Source organism: Pseudorca crassidens, chromosome 1, assembly GCF_039906515.1.
Source record: "Pseudorca crassidens isolate mPseCra1 chromosome 1, mPseCra1.hap1, whole genome shotgun sequence".
NCBI lineage: Eukaryota > Metazoa > Chordata > Mammalia > Artiodactyla > Delphinidae > Pseudorca > Pseudorca crassidens.
In genome coordinates, this window is record NC_090296.1 from 130,113,514 (window position 1) to 130,135,823 (window position 22,310).

Here is a 22,310-nt window from a genome sequence, read left to right on the forward strand (position 1 = left end):
AGCAAAGTGAGCTCCAGTAGTAACTATTTCTAGTGTAGAAGAAGGCCTTCCCTGTACAAAGTGCTTAGCTCTTAGGAAAGTGCTGGTATGTTGGCATCCACCAGTGTCAGGGTCTTCTCACAGGCGCCTCAGGCTGGGGTGGGCCTCCCTGAGCAGAATGTGGAGGATTTCAGGAGCAGGCACTTGCTTTGTGGGCCCAGTGACACAGGAACCCCTAATGCTGGGGCCTTCTTTGTGCTTCCCCGCTGCACAACGGCTCCTGGATTTGGGGGATGCTTGAGGCTGAGGGGGGTTTGCAAAATGCCAACTTAAGAAGCCTTCCTTTCATTGCAAAGTTCTGTGGATGGAAATAATTCTTCCAAAATTAATAGCAAAATCTTTTCTTTTCATTGCCAGATATTAAAAGTGTTCATCTTTTCCTTGATGGTATAAAGGTTCCATGTGGGGCTAAAATTTATGGGTCACTCACTTTAAAAAAAATCCCCTATGTCATCCATACACTGGAGATGGGCCACTAGCAAAGAGGTGAAATGAATAAAAGAGGATTCACCCCACACAACCTCTGGGCTGCAGATTGTGAAATGTAGACCGTGACTGTAATACTTCCTTTTCCTGATAAATAATTATTCAGTTCACCACACTGAGTAGTCATTTCTCAGTTTGTTTCTTATTTTGGAGTTTTATTTTCTTACACTAGTTCCACCACACTTTATTCAGACACTGATTTATGTCTAACAATAAAACAGAAGTGCCTCCGTAGATACATAGTCACAAAATTGTTTTAGGAACAGTTGCTTGTATCTGCATATCTAGGGATTATCATGAACTCCTGTAACCTTGAGATCTCCTTTGTGCCCAGGATTAAGTTTTGCTGTTGGAATTGATATACTTTTCTGCATGAAAATCATAGGCTGTAGAGGAGGCTAAAAGTAAGTAACAGTCCCCACAGTGTGATAAGGACTCTGCTAATGGCTGGCACCCCCTCAGAAAAGCCCACTGCAGTTGGGATAGATTTATCTGATGACATCTTCTCAGTCTGGGATGAGGCCGATAGGCAGGGGTCTGCCAGGTGGGACAGGTAGGAAGGTCCTCAGTAAAAGGCAGGACGGCAGGTATGTGACACGACTGGGGACTGAGGGATTGATGTGCTGTTTGAAGGCCATGTGGGTGTGTGGGCTGTGGACCTGCAGAGACTGAGGCTCTGAGGCCATGTGTGGTGAAGAGTCAGCTTCACCCTCAGCTCTGCCCCAGACAGACCCTGCTCTGGGGAGTGTGCAGACCCTTCCATCTGAGTATGTGCACGTCTGACTTCACGAGAGATTAGTTCAAATCCAGATTCATAAATAAACCATCATCGTGCCCAGAGAGCCAGAGCAAAGGTAGATTCATGTTCCCGGAGGAGGGAATGTGCAGCACTCCTGAGAGAGGTTTCAGAGGCCTCAGGGTGTCAGGGGCTTCCGAGTTGCTTTTTTTTTTAATTTAAATTTTTATTTGTAAAAACATTTTTTTTAGGTTCACAGGAAGGTACAGAGATTCCTCATATACTCCATGCCCCGACTCATGCATGGCCTCCCCCACTATGAACACCGCCTCCAGTGGGGGACATTTGTTATAGTCAGTGAACCCATGTTGACATGTCATCGTCACCCAAAGTCCACAGTTTGCACTAGGATTCACTCTTGGTGTTGTACATCTGTGGATTTGGACAAATATGTAACGACGTGTTTCAACCATTACAGAATCATACAGAGTAGTTCCACTGCCCTAAAAATTCTCTCTGCGTCTGCTTCCTAAAGGAAGAGTAGTTCCAGCCTTTGTGTTCCTAGCACTTTGCTTGGAAGTCAGAATGATAAAGGGCTTCTTCTCCCATTGCTGAGTACATCACACATACCCACTATTTCTATGAAACTAAATGACACAGTTTCAAAAGAATTGTAAAGTAGTCTAAAGTGGACCGCGTGAAAAAGAAAAGCAGTTCAAAAGTAGAGAACTGAGTGTTTAAGAGGGAATTGGGGATTGAGTCAGCAATAATAATAAAAAAATATGAGAGGGACTAAAACAATCAAATTAAAAATCATATTATGGGAGAAAGGCACAATTTAGAGATGTGTACATGATTTAAGGATGTAAATTTTTATTGCGGTTTTGATGATAAGCTAAAGCCTGATAAAGTTATGGCTTTTCCCCCCTAAATATTCATTTAACAATCAAGGAGAGAGAAAACCACAATTTCCTCCTCCCACTCGTCTCCTCCCTCCCACTTTTCTGCTTCTTTTATTGAGATTATTCATACTGAAGTTTCAGTTTCAGACATTCTCCCTGCAAAATAAAATGAAGTTGCATTTCGATCTCTTGTTTAACAGATTGATTTTCATTGTCTTGTCTCTCTTGGAGTTGTTTATGCTTTTTCTAGTTATAGAGGAGATTAGAAATGGTTCAGATGGGTTGAAGAGAATCTTTTTTTACAAAGCCTCAATCACATACTCTGGCTTTGTCATTATAACATATCTAAATGTGCACAGTTCCTCACAGAAATTACCCATCATTTGTTTCAGGCCTTGTATGGAAGCTGCATACAAGGGAGCTTGAGAGTTTATTTTTGAGAATATTCACTGTAAGAAACCTTTTACTAATGGAACAAAGAAAACTAATGCTTTGATACCTATTCTCTGCTATCAGTCTGTCTCATTTAATCTTCATGAGATCATGGTAGAGAAGATACTGCCTTTCCCACTTATTTGTGAGGAGTGAGCTGGAGCTGATGGGGATGGAGACCCCAGAGCAGTGATTCTGACTCTAGCCCACTGTGTTTCTGCGGTCATCAGGAACGTGCAGCAGCAGCACCTAGAGAGCTATAGTTCTGACTTGGAACTTGAGATGAAAAGGGCTCAAGGGTGAGTCTAATGCTAGGATCGTTTTCCTTTTATTAAAAAAAATTAATAAACTTTATTTTTTAGAGCAGTTAAAAAAAATTCCCAGCTTTGTTGAGATACAGTTGGCATATAACATTATGTAAGTTTAAGGTGTTTGGATATATATATCCAGTATACTGCGAAATGATTAAAACAATAGGGTCAGTTAACACTTTCGTCGCCCTACATAGTCCTTTTTTGTGTGGGTGTTGAGAACTTTTAAGACCTACTCACTTAGCAACTATCAAGTATATAATACTGTATTGTTAACTATAGTCACCATGCTGTACATTATATCCCTGGAACTTATTTATCTTAATACTAGAAATTTGTACCCTTTGACTAACAGTTACGCATAAGTACCCCCGCCCCCTCCTCCCTGGAAACCAGCAATCTACTCTGTTCCTGTGAGTTCTGGTTTTTAAGATTCTACATGTAAGTAAGATCATACAGTATTTGTCTTACTCTTTCTGACTTATTTTATATAGCATAATTTTAAATTTACAGAAAAAGTGACTAGAAATCACAGTTATCATATACCTCTAAACACACACACACACACACACACACACACACTCTCTCTCTCTCTCTCCTCGTATTATTAACATCTTGCATTAGTGTGGTACATTCGTTATGAGTGATGAATGAATATTGGCACATTATTATTAGCTGAAGTTTATAGTTTACATTAGGGTTTACTTTTGGTGTTGTACATTCTATGGGTTTTCACAAATATATTATGACATGTATAATGTACTCACCATTATTTTATCATACAGAGTATTTTCACTGCCCTAAAAATCCTCTGTGCTTTACCTCTTCATCCATACCCTCCAAGCCCTGGCAACCACTGATCTTTTCACTGTCTTCATAGTTTTGTCTTTTCTAGAAAGTCATATTTGGAATCCTCAGTATGTAGCCTTCTAAGACTGGCTTCTTTCCCTTTGTTTTTAAAAGAACTGGTATAAGTCATCTGAGGATATCTAAGACTTGCAGTGATTGAGTCAACACAATGTGACTGTAACAGCTGTTTGTGACGGTGTGTCACCCAGAAATTAAGGGGGCGGCTGTGTAGATCATAGAGACGGGTTAAAAATCATTAGTATATGCTTCATTATATGATCCATAGCCAAAAGTATAAAACTTGTAGTATGGCATGCAGCCAGGAGGGGCATGGGGGTACATGGGGGCCCGTGAAACTCGCTGTGACATCTGTGAACCTCATCCCTGCTCCTCTCACTTTTGGCTGCAGTTTTGAGACATGAAGTCAACGACCATGTGGAATCACACAAGGTCAGGAGGGAAGAAAGTAAATTCCATTCCAAGAAATCTGTTAACCACTGGAGGATGTCCATTGCTTTGTAAAACTTTTCTGAAGGCACCTAAGCTCAGGAAAGTCCAAAAGAAGTGAAGGCTGGAGCACCACGGTGCCACCCTTGTTTTAGTCTTCTTTGCATCTATGCTGTTTAAGATTCATCACAGTTTTTGCATCTACAGTTTGATATACTTCATCAGTTTAGCAATAATGTTGGCCATTATTTCTTTAAATATTGCTCTGTACCATTTTCTCTCTCTTTTCATATCCTAGGACTCCAGTCCTGTGAATGTTAAACAGTTCTCCCAAGTCCCATTTGTCCCTTATGCTTGTGGTTTTATTTACATCCCTTTGCTCTCCATGCTTCAATCAGTGGAAACATTCCAGTCTACTTTGTAGCATCCTAGGTTGCTGCTCATGTGTCTGTTATCTGTTAAAGCCATCTGTTGAATTCTTTTTTAAAAAAAAAAATATTGATTTTATTTATTTTTAAATTTATTTATTTATTTATTTGGATGTGCTGGGTCTTAGTTGAGGCATGCGGGATCTTTTTTTAGTTGTGGCATGCGGGATCTTTTTAGTTGCAGCATATGAGATCTAGTTCCTTGACCAGCGATTGAACCCAGGCCTCTGCATTGGCAGTGCAGAGTCTTAGCCACTGGACCACCTGGGAAGTCCCAGCCATCTGCTGAATTCTTCATTTCAGTTAATGTAGTTTTCATTTCTACAATTTTAATTTGACAGTTTCTAATAGATGTAGTGTCTCTGGTGAAATTCTCCATCTTGCAGTCTTTGTTTTGAACACGTTAATCATTCATTTCTAGGCTGATAGCTGCAGTATCTGGCCATCTGTGGTATCATTTCTGTTGTCTCCTTTGTTGCTTGGCCCCATGTTTGGTCTGCCTGGTAATTTTTTTTTTTTTTTAAGAACTATTTGGTCACATGTGTTTTTTTTTGTCTGCATCGGTTCTTAATTGCAGCATGCAGGATCTTCGTTGTGGCATGTGGTCTCCTCATCGTGGTGTGCGGGCTTCTCTCTTGTTGTGGCGTGCGAGTTTTCTCACTCTAGTTGTGGCACACAGGCTCCAGGGCGCGTGGGCTCTGTAGTTGTCTGCCTGGTAATTTTGATTATGTGCGAAAGTTGTAGAGACTTCACGCAATGTTCCCTCTCGTGTCTGGAGGTCAGAGCTGGTGTAGGGGCTGCTCTGCTGTCTTGCTGAGGCTCAGCTGGGCTGTGGTCCCCACCGCCGCAGTCTTGGGAATAGCTCCGCAGGAGTCCCACCTGAGGGCTTGAGATGCTTCCCAAGGCAACTCCAAAGTGGTCCAAAACTCTAATTTTTATATTTCGGACAGCATAAAATGGCTGAAAATTCTGCTCTTTTTAAGCCATTTTTATGACTGCTTTATCACCTGTGCAGATTAGTCTGTAAACGTGTTGAGGGAAACACCGTGTGCTGTTTGGCTCATTTCCTCGTCATTCCGTCTCTCTAAAGCCTCACCCCTCCTGGTAGGGCTCCTTGGCTAACCCAGACTCTGTTTATGCCTCGGCTCTGCTGGGTCCCTCACTCCTAGCAGCCACTCCCCACCAGCTCCTGCACATGGAGGCCAACAGGAGGTAAGTTCTGGGGAGAGAGGGCATGTGCCTTGAAGTGCAGTCTACCTGCTGACCCTGCCTTCTTGGTGTTGGGCCTCTTAAATCAGTTTTTAAATGTGTATTTTATCCAGGTTTTCTATTTGTTCTTAGTGAGAGTGTTGATCTAGGGCAAGCTTTCCCATCATAGCCACACACCTTTGATTTAAAATTTTAAGTTTAGGTGGAATAAGTTTGATTTCTAATAGTTGGCAAGGAAATAATTTGGAGCCAAGAGTTAAGCCCTATGAAACTTTACTGTGCGATTTTCTTCTTGCTTCAGTAACCTTCCCAGATGTCTTCAGATTAGTGAGAAGGGAGGGCTTTCTGAAGTCCATTCTGTCCAGGTTTTCATATAAATGATGACTCTTTGAGGGAAATTAATGATGTATTTCTTCTGGCAGCATTAGCTTTAGAGGAACAGAGCCATGGTCTGTTTGTTGTTGGTTTTTTAAGAGGATGGTCTTGTATGTAGTTTTAATATCCTTTTAAGAAATGAAAAACAATATTTATATTTATATATATTTATAAAGTGTGTGTGTTTGACATTTGGTTCTTCACTAGACATAAAGCCCTTTCCAGGGTAACAGCAGTAGAAATAATGATGGTATCTAAAATTTACATATTATTAAATAAATCAATAGAATATTGGAAGAGCCACATGGCATAAATGGGAAAGATTTCTGGAACTTAAAAAAAATCTCCAAGAATGAGAAAGAAGATGGCATTTAAAGGCTTTAAAAACTAGTGAAGTCTTTTTAAACCAGAGATCCAGTGAGCCTCAGTCTGTAGCAGGTACCCATTTGACTGTGAACCCTTGAGGCCAGCACCCACATCTCTTTTTGGTCCCCTGGGACTCAGTTGAGAGGCCCTGATGAGTGTTTGTCGAATGAATGAATAAAAATCATTTTCAGCCTCTGCCTCTCCTCTTATGTACCCATCGTGCATCTCTGTGTGTGAGTGTGCACATCCTGCATACCCATACACTTCCCATGTCTTTAGGTTACATTTTGATCAGTGAATAGATCCAGTTACCTTGCTCTAATTGTATTAGCTATTACACTGCTGCAAAATTTAATCCTGACAAACCTGTGGAGCCTGTTGATATCACCAGCCAAGTTTATGGCTAATAGAGCTTAGGTGTAGGACCCTCAGATCGTATCTCAAAGTCTGTGCGTCTGGAAAGATGATAGAACCAACACACACACTTTAAAGGAAATCAGTGGGAGCTATGCTAATGGGCATGTCTTAGATAAAACCAGTGCATTTAATTAATTAATTTATAGTTCTACCATTTATTTTATTTTTTTAACATCTTTATTGGAGTATAATTGCTTTAAAATGGTGTGTTAGTTTCTGCTTTATAACAAAGTGAATCTGCTATACATAAACATATATCCCCATATGCCCTCTCTCTTCAGTCTCCTTCCCACCCTCCCTATCCCACCACTCTAGGTGGTCACAAAGCGCTGAGCTGATCACCCTGTGCTATGCGGCTGCTTCCCACGAGCTATGTATTTTACATTTGGTAGTGTATATATGTCCATGCCACTCTCTCACTTCATCCCAGCTTACCTTTCCTCCTCCCCATGTCCTCAAGTCCATTCTCTACATCTGCGTCTTTATTCCTGTCCTGCCTCAATGTTCATCAGAACCATTTTTCTAAGATTCCATATATGTGTGATAGCATATGGTATTTGTTTTTCTCTTTCTGACTTACTTCACTCTGTATGACAGACTCTAGGTCCATCCACCTCACTACAAATAACTCAATTTTGTTTCTTTCTATGGCTAGTAATATTCCATTGTATATATGTGCCACATCTTCTTTATCCATTCCTCTGTCAATGGACACTGAGGTTGCTTCCATGTCCTGGCTATTGTAAATAAAGCTGCAATGAACATTGTGGTACACAACTCTTTTTGAATTATGGTTTTCTCAGGGTATATGCCCAGTAGTGGGATTGCTGGGTCATGTGGTAGTTCTATTTGTAGTTTTTTCAGGAACCTCCATACTGTTCTCCATAGTGGCTGTATCAATTTACATTCCCACCAACAGTGCAAGAGTGTTCCCTTTTCTCCACACCCTCTCCAGCATTTATTGTTTGTAGGTTTTTTGATGATGGCCATTCTGACTGGTGTGAGAAGATACCTCATTGTAGCTTTGATTTGCATTTCTCTAATGATTAGTGATGTTCAGCATCCTTTGATGTGTTTGTTGACAATCTATACCTTCTTCAGAGAAATGTCTATTTAGGTCTTGTTCCCATTTTTGGATTGCTTTGTGGTTTTTTTTTTTTCAATATTGAGCTGCATGAGCTGCTTGTAAATATTGGATATTAATCCTTTGTCAGTTGCTTCATTTGCAAATATTTTCTCCCATTCTGAGGGTTGTCTTTTTGTCTTGTTTATGGTATCCTTTGCTGTGCAAAAGCTTTGCAGTTTCATGAGGTCTCATTTGTTTATTTGTGTTTTATTTCCATTTCTCTAGGAGGTGGATCAAAAAGGATCTTGCTGTGATTTATGTCATGGAGTGTTCTGCCTGTGTTTTCCTCTAAGAGTTTTATACTGTCTGGCCTTACACTTACGTCTTTAATCCATTTTGAGTTTATTTTTGTGTGTGGTGTTAGGAAGTGTTCTAATTTCATTCTTTTACATGTGGCTGTCCAGTTGTCCCAGCACCACATATTGAAGAGGATGTCTTTTCTCCATTGTATATTCTTGCCTCCTTTATCAAAAATAAGGTGACCATATGTGTGTGGGTTTATCTCTGGGTTTTCTATCCTGTTCCCTTGATCTATATTTCTATTTTTGTGCCAGTACCATACTGTCTTGATTACTTTAGCTTTGTAGTATAGTCTGAAGTGAGGGAGCCTGATTCCTCCAGCTCCGTTTTTCTTTCTCAAGATTGCTTTGGCTATAAGGGGCCTTTTGTGTTTCCATACAAACTGTGAAATTTTTGTTCTAGTTCTGTGAAAAATGCCATTGGTAGTTTGATAGGGATTGCACTGAATCTATAGATTGCTTTGCGTCGTACAGTCATTATCACAATGTTGATTCTTCCAATCCAAGAACATGGTATATCTCTCCATCTGTTTGTATCATCTTTAATGTCTTTCATCAGTGACTTATAGTTTTCTGCATATAGGTCTTTTATCTCCTTAGGTAGGTTTATTCCTAGGTATTTTATTCTTTTTGTTGCAGTGGTAAATGGGAGTGTTTCCTTAGTTTCTCTTTCAGATTTTTCATCATTAGTGTATAGGAATGCAAGAGATTCCTGTGCATTTATTTTCTATCCTGTTGCTTTACCAAATTCATTGATTATCTCTAGTAGTGTTCTTGTAGTATCTTTAGGATTCTCTATGTATAGTATCATGTCATCTGCAAACAGTGACAGCTTTACTTTTTCTTTTCCTATTTGGATTCCTTTATTTCTTTTTCTTCTCTGATCGCTGTGGCTAATACTTCCAAAACTATGTTGAATAATGTGGTGAGAGTGGACAGCCTTCTCTTCTTCCTGATCTTAGAGGAAATGGTGTCAGTTTTTTACGATTAAGAACAATGTTGGCTGTGGGTTTGTCATATATGGCCTTTATCATGTTGAGGTAAGTTCCCTCTGTGCCTACTTTCTGGAGGGTTTTTATCATAAATCGGTGTTGAATTGTGTCAAAAGCTTTTTCTGCATCTACTGAGATGATCATATGGTTTTTCTCCTTCAAGTTGTTAATATGGCTTATCACATTGATTGATTTGCATATATTGAAGAATCCTTGCATTCCTGGGATAAATCCCACTTGATCGTGGTGTATGATCCTTTTAATGTGCTGTTGGATTCTGTTTGCTAGTATTTTTTGAGGATTTTTGCATCTATGTTCATCAGTGATATTGACCTGTAGTTTTGTTTCTTTGTGACATCCTTGTCTAGTTTTGGTATCAGGCTGGTGTTGGCCTCATAGAATGAGTTAGGGATTGTTCCTCCCTCTGCTATATTTTGGAAGAGTTTCAGAAGGATAGATGTTAGCTCACCTCTAAATGTTTGGTAGAATTCACCTGTGAAGCCATCCGGCCCTGGGCTTTTGTTTGTTGGAAGATTTTTAATCATAGTTTCAATTTCAGTGCTTGTGATGGGTCTGTTTATATTTTCTATTTCTTCCTGGCTCAGTCTTGGAAGGTTGTGCTTTTCTAAGAATTTGTCCATTTCTTCCAAGTTGTCCATTTTATTGGCATGTAGTTGCTTGTAGTAATCTCTCACAATCCTTTGTATTTCTGCAGTGTCAGTTGTTACTTCTCCTTTTCAATTTCTAATTCTATTGATTTGAGTCTTCTCTCTTTTTTTCTGATGAGTCTGAATAATGGTTTATCAATTTTCTTTATCTTCACAGAGAACCAGCTTTTAGTGTTATTGATCTTTGCTATTGTTTCCTTCATTTCTTTTTCATTTATTTCTGATCTGATCTTTATGATTTCTTTCCTTCTACAAACTTTGGGATTTTTTTGTTCTTCTTTCTCTTATTGCTTTAGGTGTAAGTTTAGGTTGTTTATTTGAGATGTTTCTTGTTTCTTAAGGTAGGATTGTATTGCTATAAACTTCCATCTTAGAACTACTTTTGCTGCATGCCATAGGTTTTGGGTCATCGTGTTTTCATTGTCATTTGATTCTAGGTATTTTTTGATTTTCTCTTTAATTTATTCAGTGATCTCTTGCTTATTTAGTAGTGTATTGTTTAGCCTCCATGTGTTTGTATCTTTTACAGTTTTTATCCTGTAATTGATATTTAGATTCATAGTGTTGTGTTCGGAAAAGTTACTTGATACAATTTCAAATTTCTTAAATTCACCGAGGCTTGATTTGTGACCCAAGGTATGATCTATCCTGGAGAATGTTCCATGAGCACATGAGAAGAAAGTGTATTCTGTTGTTTTGGGATGGAATGTCCTATAAATATCAATTAAGTCCATCTTGTTTAATGTATCATTTAAAGCTTATGTTTCCTTATTTATTTTCATTTTGGATGATCTGTCCATTGGTGAAAATGGGGTGTTAAAGTCCCCTACTATGATTGTGTTACTGTTAATTTCCCCTTTTATGGCTGTTAGCATATGTGCTTTCCTTATGTGCTGAGGTGCTCCTATGTTGGGTGCATAAATATTTACTATTGTTATTTCTTCTTCTTGGATTGATCCCTTGATCATTATGGAGTGTCTTTCTTTGTCTCTTTTAATTGTCTATATTTTAAAGTCTATTTTGTTTGATATAAGAATTGCTACTCCAGCTTTCTTTTGATTTCCATTTGCATGGAATATCTTTTTCTATGCCCTCACTTTCAGTCTGTATGTGTCCCTAGGTCTGAAGTGCGTCTCTTGTAGACAGCATATATATGGGTCTTGTTTTTGTATCCATTCAGCCAGTCTGTGTCTTTTGATTGGAACATTTAATCCATTTACATTTAAGGTAGTTATTGATATGTTATCTTCCTATTACCATATTCTTAATTGTTTTGGGTTTCTTATTGTAGGTCTTTTCCTTGTTTTATGTGCCTAGAGAAATTCTTTTAGCCTTTGTTGTAAAGCTGGTTTGGTGATGCTGAATTCTCTTAGTATTTGCTTGTCTGTAAAGATTTTAATTTCTCCATCAAATCTGAATGAGATCCTTGCTGGGTAGAGTAATCTTGGTTGTAGGATTTTCCCTTTCATCACTTTAAATGTATCCTGCCACTCCCTTCTGCCTTGCAGAGTTTCTGCTGAAAGATCAGCTTTTAACCTTATGGGGATTCCCTTGGATGTTATTTATTGTTTTTCCCTTGCTGCTTTTAATATTTTTTCTTTGTATTTAATTTTTGATAGTCTGTTTAATATGTTTCTTGGCGTGTTTCTCCTTGGATTTATCATGTATGGGACACTCTTCACTTCCTGGACTTGATTGACTATTTCCTTTCCCATGTTAGGGAAGTTTTCAAATATAATCTCTTCACATATTTTCTCAGTCCCTGTTTTTCTCTTTTTCTTCGGGGACCCCTATAATTTGAATGTTGGTGTGTTTAATGTTGTCCCAGAGGTCTTGACACTGTCCTCAATTCTTTTCATTCTTTTTTTTTTATTCTGCTCTGCAATAGCTATTTCCACTATATTATCTTCCAGGTCAGTTATCCATTCTTCTGCCTCAGTTATTCTGGTACTGATTCCTTCTAGAGAATTTTTAATTTCATTTATTGTGTTGTTCATCATTGTTTTCTCTTTAGTTCTTTTAGGTCCTTTTTAAATGTTTCTTGTATTTTCTCCATTCTATTTCCAAGATTTTGGATCATCTTTACTATCATTACTCTGAATTCTTTTTCAGGTAGACTGCCTATTTCTTCTTCATTTGTTTTGTCTGGTGAGTTTTTACCTTGCTCCTTTATCTGCTGTGAGTTTCTCTGTTTTCTCATTTTTCTTATCTTACTGTGTTTGGGGTCTCCGTTACACCTGCTGCAGGTTTGTAGTTCCCACTGTTTTTGGGGTCATCCCCCAGTTGCTAAGGTTGGTTCATTGGGTTGTTTATGCTTCCTGCTGGAGGGGACTGGTGCCTGTGTTCTGGTGGATGAGGCTGGATCTTGTCTTTCTGGTGGGCAGTGGTGTGTTTTGGGGCGTCTGTGACCTTACTATGATTTTAGGCAGTCTCTCTTCTAATGGGTGGGGTTATGTTCCTGTCTTGCTAGTTGTTTGGCCTATAGTGTCCAGCAGTGTAGCTTGCTGGTCATTGAGTGGAGCTGGGTCTTGAGATGGAGATGTCTGGAGAGCTTTTGCTGTTTGATATTACATGGATCCAGGAGGTCTCTGGTGACCAATTTCCTGAACTCGGCTCTCCCACCTCAGAGGCACAGGCCTGACACCCAGCTGGAGTGCAAAGACCCTCTCAGCCACAAGGCTCAGAAGAAAAGGGAGAGAAAAAAGAAAGAGGGCTTCCCTGGTGGTGCAGTGGTTTAGAATCCGCCTGCCGATGCAGGGGACACAGGTTTGTGCCCCGGTCTGGGAAGATCCCACATGCTGCGGAGCGGCTAGGCCCATGAGCCATGGCTGCTGAGCCTGCGCGTCTGGAGCCTGTGCTCCGCAACGGGAGAGGCCACAACAGTGAGAGGCCTGCATACCGCAAAAAAAAAAAAGAGAGAAAGGAAGAAAAAAATAATAAAATAAAATAAATGTTATTAAAATAAGAAATTTTAAAAAATTATTAAAGATAAAAAAATTAAAAAGTAATAAAAAATTTTAAAAAAGAAAGAAAGAAAGAAGGAAGAGAGCAACCAAACCTAAAACCAAATCCACCAGTGATTACAAGCACTAAAAACTAAAAAAAAGAAAAAAAAAGGACAGAACCCTAGGATAAATGGTAAAAGCAAAGCTATACAGACAAAATCACACAATGAAGCAAACACATACACACTCACAAAAAGAGAAAAAGGAAATTAATATACATATATATTTATATATAAAAAGAAGGAAGAGAGCAACCAAATCAATGAACAAATCTACCAGTGATAAACTCTAAATACTCAACTAATATAAACATAAAAGCAGAAATGAATTAGATGCAGAAAGCAAACCCCAACTCTACAGTTTCTCCCAAAGTCCACTGCCTCAATTTTGGAATGATTCTTTGTCTATTCAAGTATTCCAGAGATGCAGCGTATATGAAGTTGATTGTGGAGTTTTATTCCACTGCTCCTGAGGCTGCCGGGAGAGATTTCCCTTTCTCTTCTTTTTTCACACAGCTCCTGGGGTTCAGCTTTGGATTTGGCCCCGCCTCTGTGTGTAGGTCGCCTGAAGGTGTCTGTTCTTCACTTAGCCAGGACTGGGATAAAGTAGCAGGCCAGGGGGAGGGAGGGGTATGGAATGTGAGGCGAGCCTGTGGTGGCAGAGGCCAGCGTAACGTTGGAATGGACTGAGGTGCATCGTGTGTTCTCCTGGGCAATTTGTCCCTGGATCACGGGAACTTGGCAGTGGTGGGCTGCACAGGCTCCCAGGAGGAGAGGTGTGGATAGTGACCTGTGCTTGCACACAGGCTTCTTGATGGCTGCAGTAGCAGCCTTAGGATTTCATGCCTGTCTTTGGGGTCTGCGCTGATAGCCGTGGCTCATGCCCATCTCTGGAGCTCATTTAGGCAGTGCTCTGAATCCCCTCTCCTCACACACCCCAAAACGATGTTCTCTTGCCTCTTCGACAGCTCCAGACTTTGTCCCGGACTCCCTCCCAGCTAGCTGTGGCGCGCTAGCCCCCTTCAGCCTGCGTTCACGCAACCAACCCCAGTCCTCTACCTGGGATCTGACCTCCGAAGCCCGAGCCTCAGCTCCCAGCCCCCACCCGCCCTAGCTGTTCAGCCGACAAGCCTCTCAGGCTGGTGATTGCTGGTTGGCACTCATCCTCTGTGCGGGAATCTCTCTGCTTTGCCCTCTGCACCCCTTTTGCTGCACTGTCCTCCGCGGCTCTGAAGCTCCCACCCCCCGTCTCCACCAGTGAAGGGGCTTCCTAGTGTGTGGAAACTTTTTCTCCTTCACAGCTCCCTCCCAGAGGTGCAGGTCATGTCCCTATTCTTTTGTCTCTGTTTTTTTCTTTTTTCTTTTGCTGTACCCAGGTACGTGGGGAGTTTTTTGCCTTTTGGGAAGTCTAAGGTCTTCTGCTAGTGTTCAGTATGTGTTCTGTAGGAGTTGTTCCACATGTAGATGTATTTCTGATGTATTTGTTGGGAGAAAGGTGACCTCCATGTCTCACTCCTCTGCCATCTTGATGGTCTCTCCCAAAACCAGTGCATTTTAAACTTACACCATATGTCCTCTTTTCTTTGTCCTCCTGTGTCTTGAAGTTTTTCACTACTTTATACAAAATGTCATTAGATATGCTGACTGGTAGGATGGGGCATTCATGTCCCTTTGCGAATGGATGTGAACTTTTCAGCAATTTAAGAACAGTGAGTCAGCTCTAGTAATAATAAAACTTCTCTCCTTTGTCAGCTGTGATCTTGTGCACCAACTCCTTCAAATGTATGAGTAGCTTATTTTTCTTTTCATTTTAAACTTTTCCATTTCTGATGGTTATTTCCCAATTGATATCCCTCATTCTTCAGAGTATGGGCTACATTATGGACCTCTGAAAAGAGCACTGTCTTTAAGTTTAGTGTAAAAAAACATTTTCTGAAAGGGAAAGCTCCCTGCCCCTGCCAACTCAAATTCATATGTTGAAGTCTTTTCCCCAGTACATTAGAATGTGAACTTACTTGGAAATAGAGTCATTGCAGTGTAATTAGTTAAGATGAGGTCATACTGGAGAGGGTGGCCCTAATCTGATATGACTGGTGTCTTTATGAAAAGGGGAAGTTTGGAGGCAGATATGTACACAAGGAGAACACCATGTAAAGATGAAGGCAGAGATCTAGAGGTCAAGAAATGCCAAAGATGGCCAGCAAACCAGCAGCAGTTGGGAGAGAGGCCGGGACTAGATCCTCCCTCATGGCCCTCAGATGGAGCCAACCCTGCTGACACCTTGATGTTGGGCTTCCAGCCTCCAGGCCATGAGATAATACATTTCTGTTGTTTGCACCACCCTTTTGGGATACTTCATTATGATAGCCCTAGCAACCTAACATAGGGCTGTCCCCTATTTTGCACGTTCTGGTCATTTATTTATTGTCACTTTTCATGTGACCCTGACCTGATGCTGGATGCAATTCACCCTACCATGCTTGCCTTTTCTCAGGGCTCAGTGGCATAGCAGGCTCTGCATGCAGGTTGGGGACTCACTCCCTCTTCATCCAGCTGGTCTGCTAGTTAGGTTCTGTTTCACACTGTCTCACTAGTCTCAGAACAGCCCAACAACTGAGGGATTCCTGTTCTGCTTGAAAGCGAGAACATGAAACCCACTCACAGAGGGTGAATGGAAGCAGAACTTGAATCCAAGTCTGATTCCCAGGGGTGTGAGCGCTGCTTTATGAATTTCCCCCACTATTTACTTGTTCTGAAAGGGCCAAGCTGGATCCTGTAACCAGGCTGGCAGCTGTTCTCAGCTCCTGGACAGTGAGGCTCCCTAAGCGGGTATGGGAGGGTGTCGAGGGGGGACAGTGAACAGGACCCAGGGCTGGGAAGGCCTAATGCAGAAGAGAAAGGTGTGCTCCCTCCCAGCAGGCACCCACTGGGTCAGGTCCTTCTGACCAATGCACCTCATGTCATGACCAGGGGTTGTGAATCCCAAAGCAAGATGAGCACCACGTGCATAAAAAGATGCTCATCGTCACTAATTATTAGAGAAATTTAAATCAAAACTACAATGAGGTATCACCTCACACTAGTCAGAATGACCATCATTAAAAAGTCTACAAATAACAAATGCTGGGCAGGGTGTGGAGAAAAGGGAACACTCCTACACTGTTGGTAGGAATGTATATTGGTATAGCCACTATAGCCACTATGGAGAACAGTATGGAGGTTCCTCAAAAAACTAAAAGTAGAGTTGCCATATGATCTGGCAATCTCACTTTTGGGCATATATCCAGACAAAACTCTAGTTCAAAAAAATACATGCACCCCTATGTTCATAGCAGCCCTACTTACAATAGCCAAGACATGGAAGCAACATGTCTGTTGACAGATGAATGGAGAAAGAAGATGTGGTACATACATACAATGGAATATTACTCAGCCATAAAAAAGAATGAAGTAATGCCATTTGCAGCAACATGGGTGGATCTAGAGATTATCATACTAAGTGAAGTCAGAAAGAGAAAGACAGATACCACATGATATCACTTACATGTGGAATCTAAAATATGACGAAAAAGAACTTATCTACAAAACAGAAATAGACTCACAGACATAAAGAATAGACTTGTGGTTACCAAGGTGGAGGGGGGATGCGGAGGGTTGGATTGGGAGTTTGGGGTTAGCAGATGCAAACTATTATATATAGAATGGATAAACAACAGGGTCATACTGTGTAGCACAGGGAAATATATTCAATATCCTATAATAAACCATAATGAAAAAGAATATGTAAAGGAATATAATATATGAATCATTTTGCTGTACAGCAGAAATTAACACAATGTAAATCAACTATACCTCAATAAAACAAATTTAAAAAAAGATGAGGGGCTTCCCTGGTGGCGCAGTGGTTGAGAGTCCGCCTGCCGATGCAGGGGACGCGGGTTCGTGCCCTGGTCCGGGAGGGTCCCGCATGCCACGGAGCGGCTGGGCCCGTGAGCCGTGGCCGCTGGGCCTGCGCGTCCGGAGCCTGTGCTCCGCGACGGGAGAGGCCACGGCAGTGAGAGGCCCGCATACCGCAAAAAAAAAAAAAAAAAGATGAGCGTTACGTATTATGGCACCCCTGTAACTGCTGTGGCTGGGACACCGCCTCATGAGTGATAACCACTTGTTTTCAGATCTGTCTCCCCAGTGAGATGTGTAAGTCCCTGAGGGCACAGATCTGTGTTCTCTCATCCCCGACCTACCACAGATGTATGACTCAAAGCAGGCTTCCAGTCAAGGCCTGGGGTGGTGAGGACAAATGGGGAGGGAATGGAGAAATCTGAGAAGCAGCTTAACAGAATTGGGTGGGGAATATTTAGGGATGGGGATCCTGGGGGGCAGGGTCTTTAATATCTTGTTCTCTATCACATCCTAGTGATATCACAGAGCATTACATGCCCGTGTTGACTGGACATGCACACTTTTATTCTTTGATTCAGGTTTGAGAGGCCCAGAGTCATAGGATACTTTCTCACTTTTGTGCCTATTTTTCCTTCCAGTTTTGTTGAGATATAATTGAAATACAGCACTGTATAAGTGTAAGGTGTACAACATAATGATTTGACTTATGTACATCATGGAATGTTTATGACAGTAAGTTTAGTGAACATCCATCTTCTCATATACATACAACATTAAAGGAAAAGAAACAAAAAGGTTTTCCTGTGATGAGAACTCTTAGAATGTAGTTTCTCAGCAACTTTCATATATAACTTACAGCAGTGTTAATTATATTAATGTTGTACATTACATCGCTAATACTTACTTATACCTGGAAGTTTGTACCTTTGATCCAATTCTCCCTTTCCCCACCCCCCACCTCTAGTAACCAGAGATCTGATCTCTTTTCTATGAGTTTGTTTCTTTTTGAAGTATAATTGACTTATAATACTATGTTCCTATTGTACAACCTAGTGATTTGATATTTCTATACATTACAAAATGATCACCACAATAAGTCTAGTTACTGTCACAATACATAAGTATTAAATTATTATTGACTATATTCCCCACACTGTACATTTCATCCCTGTGATTCATTTATCTTGTAAGTGTAAGTTTGTACCTCTCAGTCTCCCTCACCTATTTCCCTCATCCCCCCAACCCCCTCCCTTCTGGTAACCACCTGTTTGCTCTCTGTGTCTATGACTCTGTTTCTGTTTTATTATGTTAGTTCATTTCCTTTGCTTTTTGAATTCTACATATAAGTGAAATCATATTTGTCTTTCTCTCTTTGACTTATTTCATTTAGCATAATATCTTCTAAGTCCATCCATGCTGTCACAAATGGCAAGATTTCATTCTTTTTAGAATAAGAGAAGTAAGGTTATTTGGGGTTTTGTGTTTCCATACAAATTGTAGAATCATTTGTTCTAGTTCTGTGAACAATGCTATTGGTATTTTAATAGTGATTGCATTGAATCTGTAGATTGCCTTGGGTAGTATAGTCATTTTAGAAATACTAATTCTTCCAATCCATTAACATGGTATATCTTTTTATTATTTTGTGTCATCTTCAGTTTTTTTAAGTCAGTGTCTCATAATTTTCCAAGTACAGGTCTTTTACCTCCTTTGTTAGATTTTTTTCCTAGATAGTTTATTCTTTTTGATGCAATTGTAAATGGGATTGTTTTCTTAATTTCTCTTTCTGATAGATTGTTGTTAATGTATAGAAACATGACAGATTTCTGTGTACTGCCATTTACTGAATTCATTGTTGAATTTTAATAGTTTTTTAGGATTTTCAGTATAGAGTATCATGTCATCTTCAAACAGTGACAGTTTTACTTCTTCCTTTTCAATTTGGATTCCTTTCATTTATTTTTCCTGTCTGATTGTTGTGGCTAGGACTTCCAGTACTACATTGAATAGAAGTGTGAGACTGGGCATCCTCGTCTTGTTCCTAATCTTAGAGGAAATACTTTCAGCTTTTCACTCTTGAGTACAATGTTGGCTGTAGGTTTGTTATATAGACCTTTATTATGTTGAGATATGTTCCCTCTGTACCCACATTGTTGAGAGTTTTATGGTGAATCGGTGTTGAATTTTGTCAAATGCTTTTCCTGCATCTGTTGAGATGATCATATGATTTGTATCCTTCAGTTTGTTAGTGTGATGTGTTACATTGTTTGATTTAAGGATGTTGTCTCCAGGGGATTAATCCCACTTGATCATGGTCTGTGATCCCTTTAATGTAATGCTGAATTGGGTTTGCTAATATTTTGTTGAGGATTTTTGCCTCAATATCACTGTATGTTCATCAGCAATATTGGCCTGTAATTTTCTTTTTTGTGATTCTTTGTCTGTTTTGGTATCATGGTGATGGCTTGCCTCATAGAAGGAGTTTGGAAGTGTTCCTTCCTCTTAAATTTTGTGGAATAGTTTGAGAAAGCTGTTAACTCTTCTTGAAATATTTGGTAGAATTTACCTGTGAAGCCATCTGGTCCTGGACTTTAGTTTGTTGGGAGTGTTTTTAATTACTGATTCAATATCATTACTGGTAATTGGTCTGTTTATATTTTCTATTTCTTGCTATTCAGTCTTGGGTGATTGTACATTTCTCGGAATTTATCCAATTTTTCCTAGGTTGTCCATTTTATTGGCATATAATTGTTTGTAGTAATTTCTTATGATCCATTGTATTTCTGTGGTGTCAGGTTTAACTTCTTTTTTATTTTTATTTTATTGATTTAGACCACTTTTTTTCTTGATGAGTCTAGCTAATATCAATTTTGTTTATCAAAATTAGCAATTTTGGTCATCTTTTCAAAAGTCAGCTCTTAATTTCATTGATCTTCTGTATTGGTTTTTAGTCTCTGTTTAATTTATTTCTGCTCTGATATTTATGATTTCTTTCCTTTTACTAACTTTGGATTTTCTTTGTTCTTCTTTTCCTCGTTCCTTTAGGTGTAAGTTTAGATTGTTTGTTTGAGATTTTTCTTATTTTCTGACATGCTCGTATCGCTGTAAACTTACCTCTTAGAACTGCTTTTGCTGCACACCATAGATGGTGTTTCTGTTTTCATTAAATTCCAAGTATTTTTAAATTTCCTCTTGATTTCTTCAGTGACCCATGGTTGTTTAGTAGCATATTTTTTTTGCCTCCTATGTTTATTTTTTTGCAGTTTTTTCCTTATAGTTGGTTTCTAATCTTATACTATTTTGGTCAGAAAAAATGCTTGATATGGTTCAGTCTTTTTCAATTTATTGAGACTTGTTTTGTGGGCTAGCATGTGATCTGTCCTGTAGAATGTTCCATGTGTGCTTGAAATGAATGTGTATTTTGCTGTTTTTGGATGGAATGCTCTATTTATATCTATTAAATCTATCTGATCTAATGTGTTGTTTAAGGCCAGTGTTTCCTTATTGATTTTTTTGTCTGGATGATCTGCCCATTGATGTAAGTGGGGTGTTAAATTCCCCTGCTATGATTGTGTTACTGTGAATTTCTTCCTTTATGTCTGTTAATATTTGCTTTTATGTATTTAGGTGTTCCTATGTTGGGTAGGGTTGTACATATATATATATGTTTACAATTATTATATCTTCTTGTTGGATCAATCCCTTTATTATTAGGTAATGACCTTCTTTGTCTCTTGTGACAGTCTTTATTTTAAGGTCTGTTTGGTCTGATATGTCTGTTTTAAAGTCTATGTGGTCTTATATAGCTACCCCAACTTTCTTTTCATTTCTGTTTGCATGGAATAATTTTTTCCATCTCTTCACGTTCAGTCTATGTGTGTCTTTAGATCTGAGGTGAGTCTTTTATAGGCAGCATATATATGGGTGTTTTTTTTTAATCCATTCAGCCTCTCCATGATTTTATTTGGAACATTTAGTCCATTTACATTTCAAGTAATTATTAATAGAGATATATTTATTGCTGTTTTGTGAAATCTTTTGAGGTTTTTGTATTCCTTTTTTGTTCCTTTCTTTTTCTTTTGATCTCTTCCCTTGTGATTTGATGGCTATCTTTAGTGTTATGTTTGGATTCCTTTTTCATTTGTATGTGTATATATAAATTTTTGGTTTCTGGTTACCATGAAGTTCATATATGGCAATTATATATATACATCATCATTTCAAGTTGGTGATCCCTTAAGTTAAAATGCATTCTAACAACCCTGAATTTTTACTCCCCCCATTTACTGTTTTTGACATATTTTATATCTTTTCATTTTGCATAACCCTTAACTACTTACTGTGGATATAGATGATTTTACTACTTTTGTCTCTTACCCCTCCTAGTAGCTGTACAAGTGGTTGATTAACTACCTTTACTGTGTATTTGTCTTTACCAGTAGATTTTTTCCTTTGATAAGTTTTTCCTTTCATATTTCTAGTTGTGTTCTTTTCTTTTCCATTTAGAGAATTCCCTTTAACATTCCTAATGAAGCTGTGTTGGTAATGCTGCACTCTGTTAGCTTTTGCTTGTCTGTAAAACTCTTTACCTCTTCTTCATATCTGAACAATAGCCTTGCCATGTACAGTATTTTTTTTAATATATCTTTATTGAAGTATAATTCCTTCACAATGCTGTGCTAGTTTCTGTGTACAACAAAGTGAATCAGCCATATGCATACATATACCGCCATATCCACTCCCTCTTGAGCCTCCCTCCCACCCTCCCTATCCCACCCCTCTAGGTCATCACAAAGCATGAAGCTGATCTCCCTGTGCTACGCAGCTGCTTCCCACTAGCTGTCTGTTTTACATTTAGTAGTGTATATATGTCAATGCTACTCTCACTTTGCCCCAGCTTCTTCTTTCCCCCCAACCCCCCCGTGTCCTCAGGTCCATTCTTTATGTGTCTTTATTCCTGCCCTGCCACTAGGTTCATAAGTACGATTTTTTTTTAAGATTCCATATATATGCATTAGCATACAGTATTTGTTTTACTTTTTCTGACGTACTTCACTCTGTATGACAGACTCTAGGTCCGTCCACCTCACTACAAATAACTCATTTCATTTCTTTTTATGGGGTAATATTCCATTGTATATATGTGACACATCTTCTTTATCCATTCATCTGTAGATGGACATTTAGGTTGCTTCCATGCCCTGGCTATTGTAAATAGTGCTGCAGTGAACATTGTGGCACATGTCTCTTTTTGAATTATGGTTTTCTTAGGGTATATGCCCAGAAGTCGGATTGCTGGGTCATATGGTAGTTCTATTTTTAGT

At 39.4% G+C, this 22,310-nt stretch overlaps 1 protein-coding gene across 1 annotated transcript in view; it reads left to right on the forward strand.

The window, feature by feature from the left end:
- The window catches only part of GABRG3 (gamma-aminobutyric acid type A receptor subunit gamma3), a 630,845-nt gene that overhangs the window by 78,054 nt on the left and 530,481 nt on the right, over nucleotides 1-22,310 (forward strand). The gene's annotated exons all lie outside the window — the stretch shown is intronic.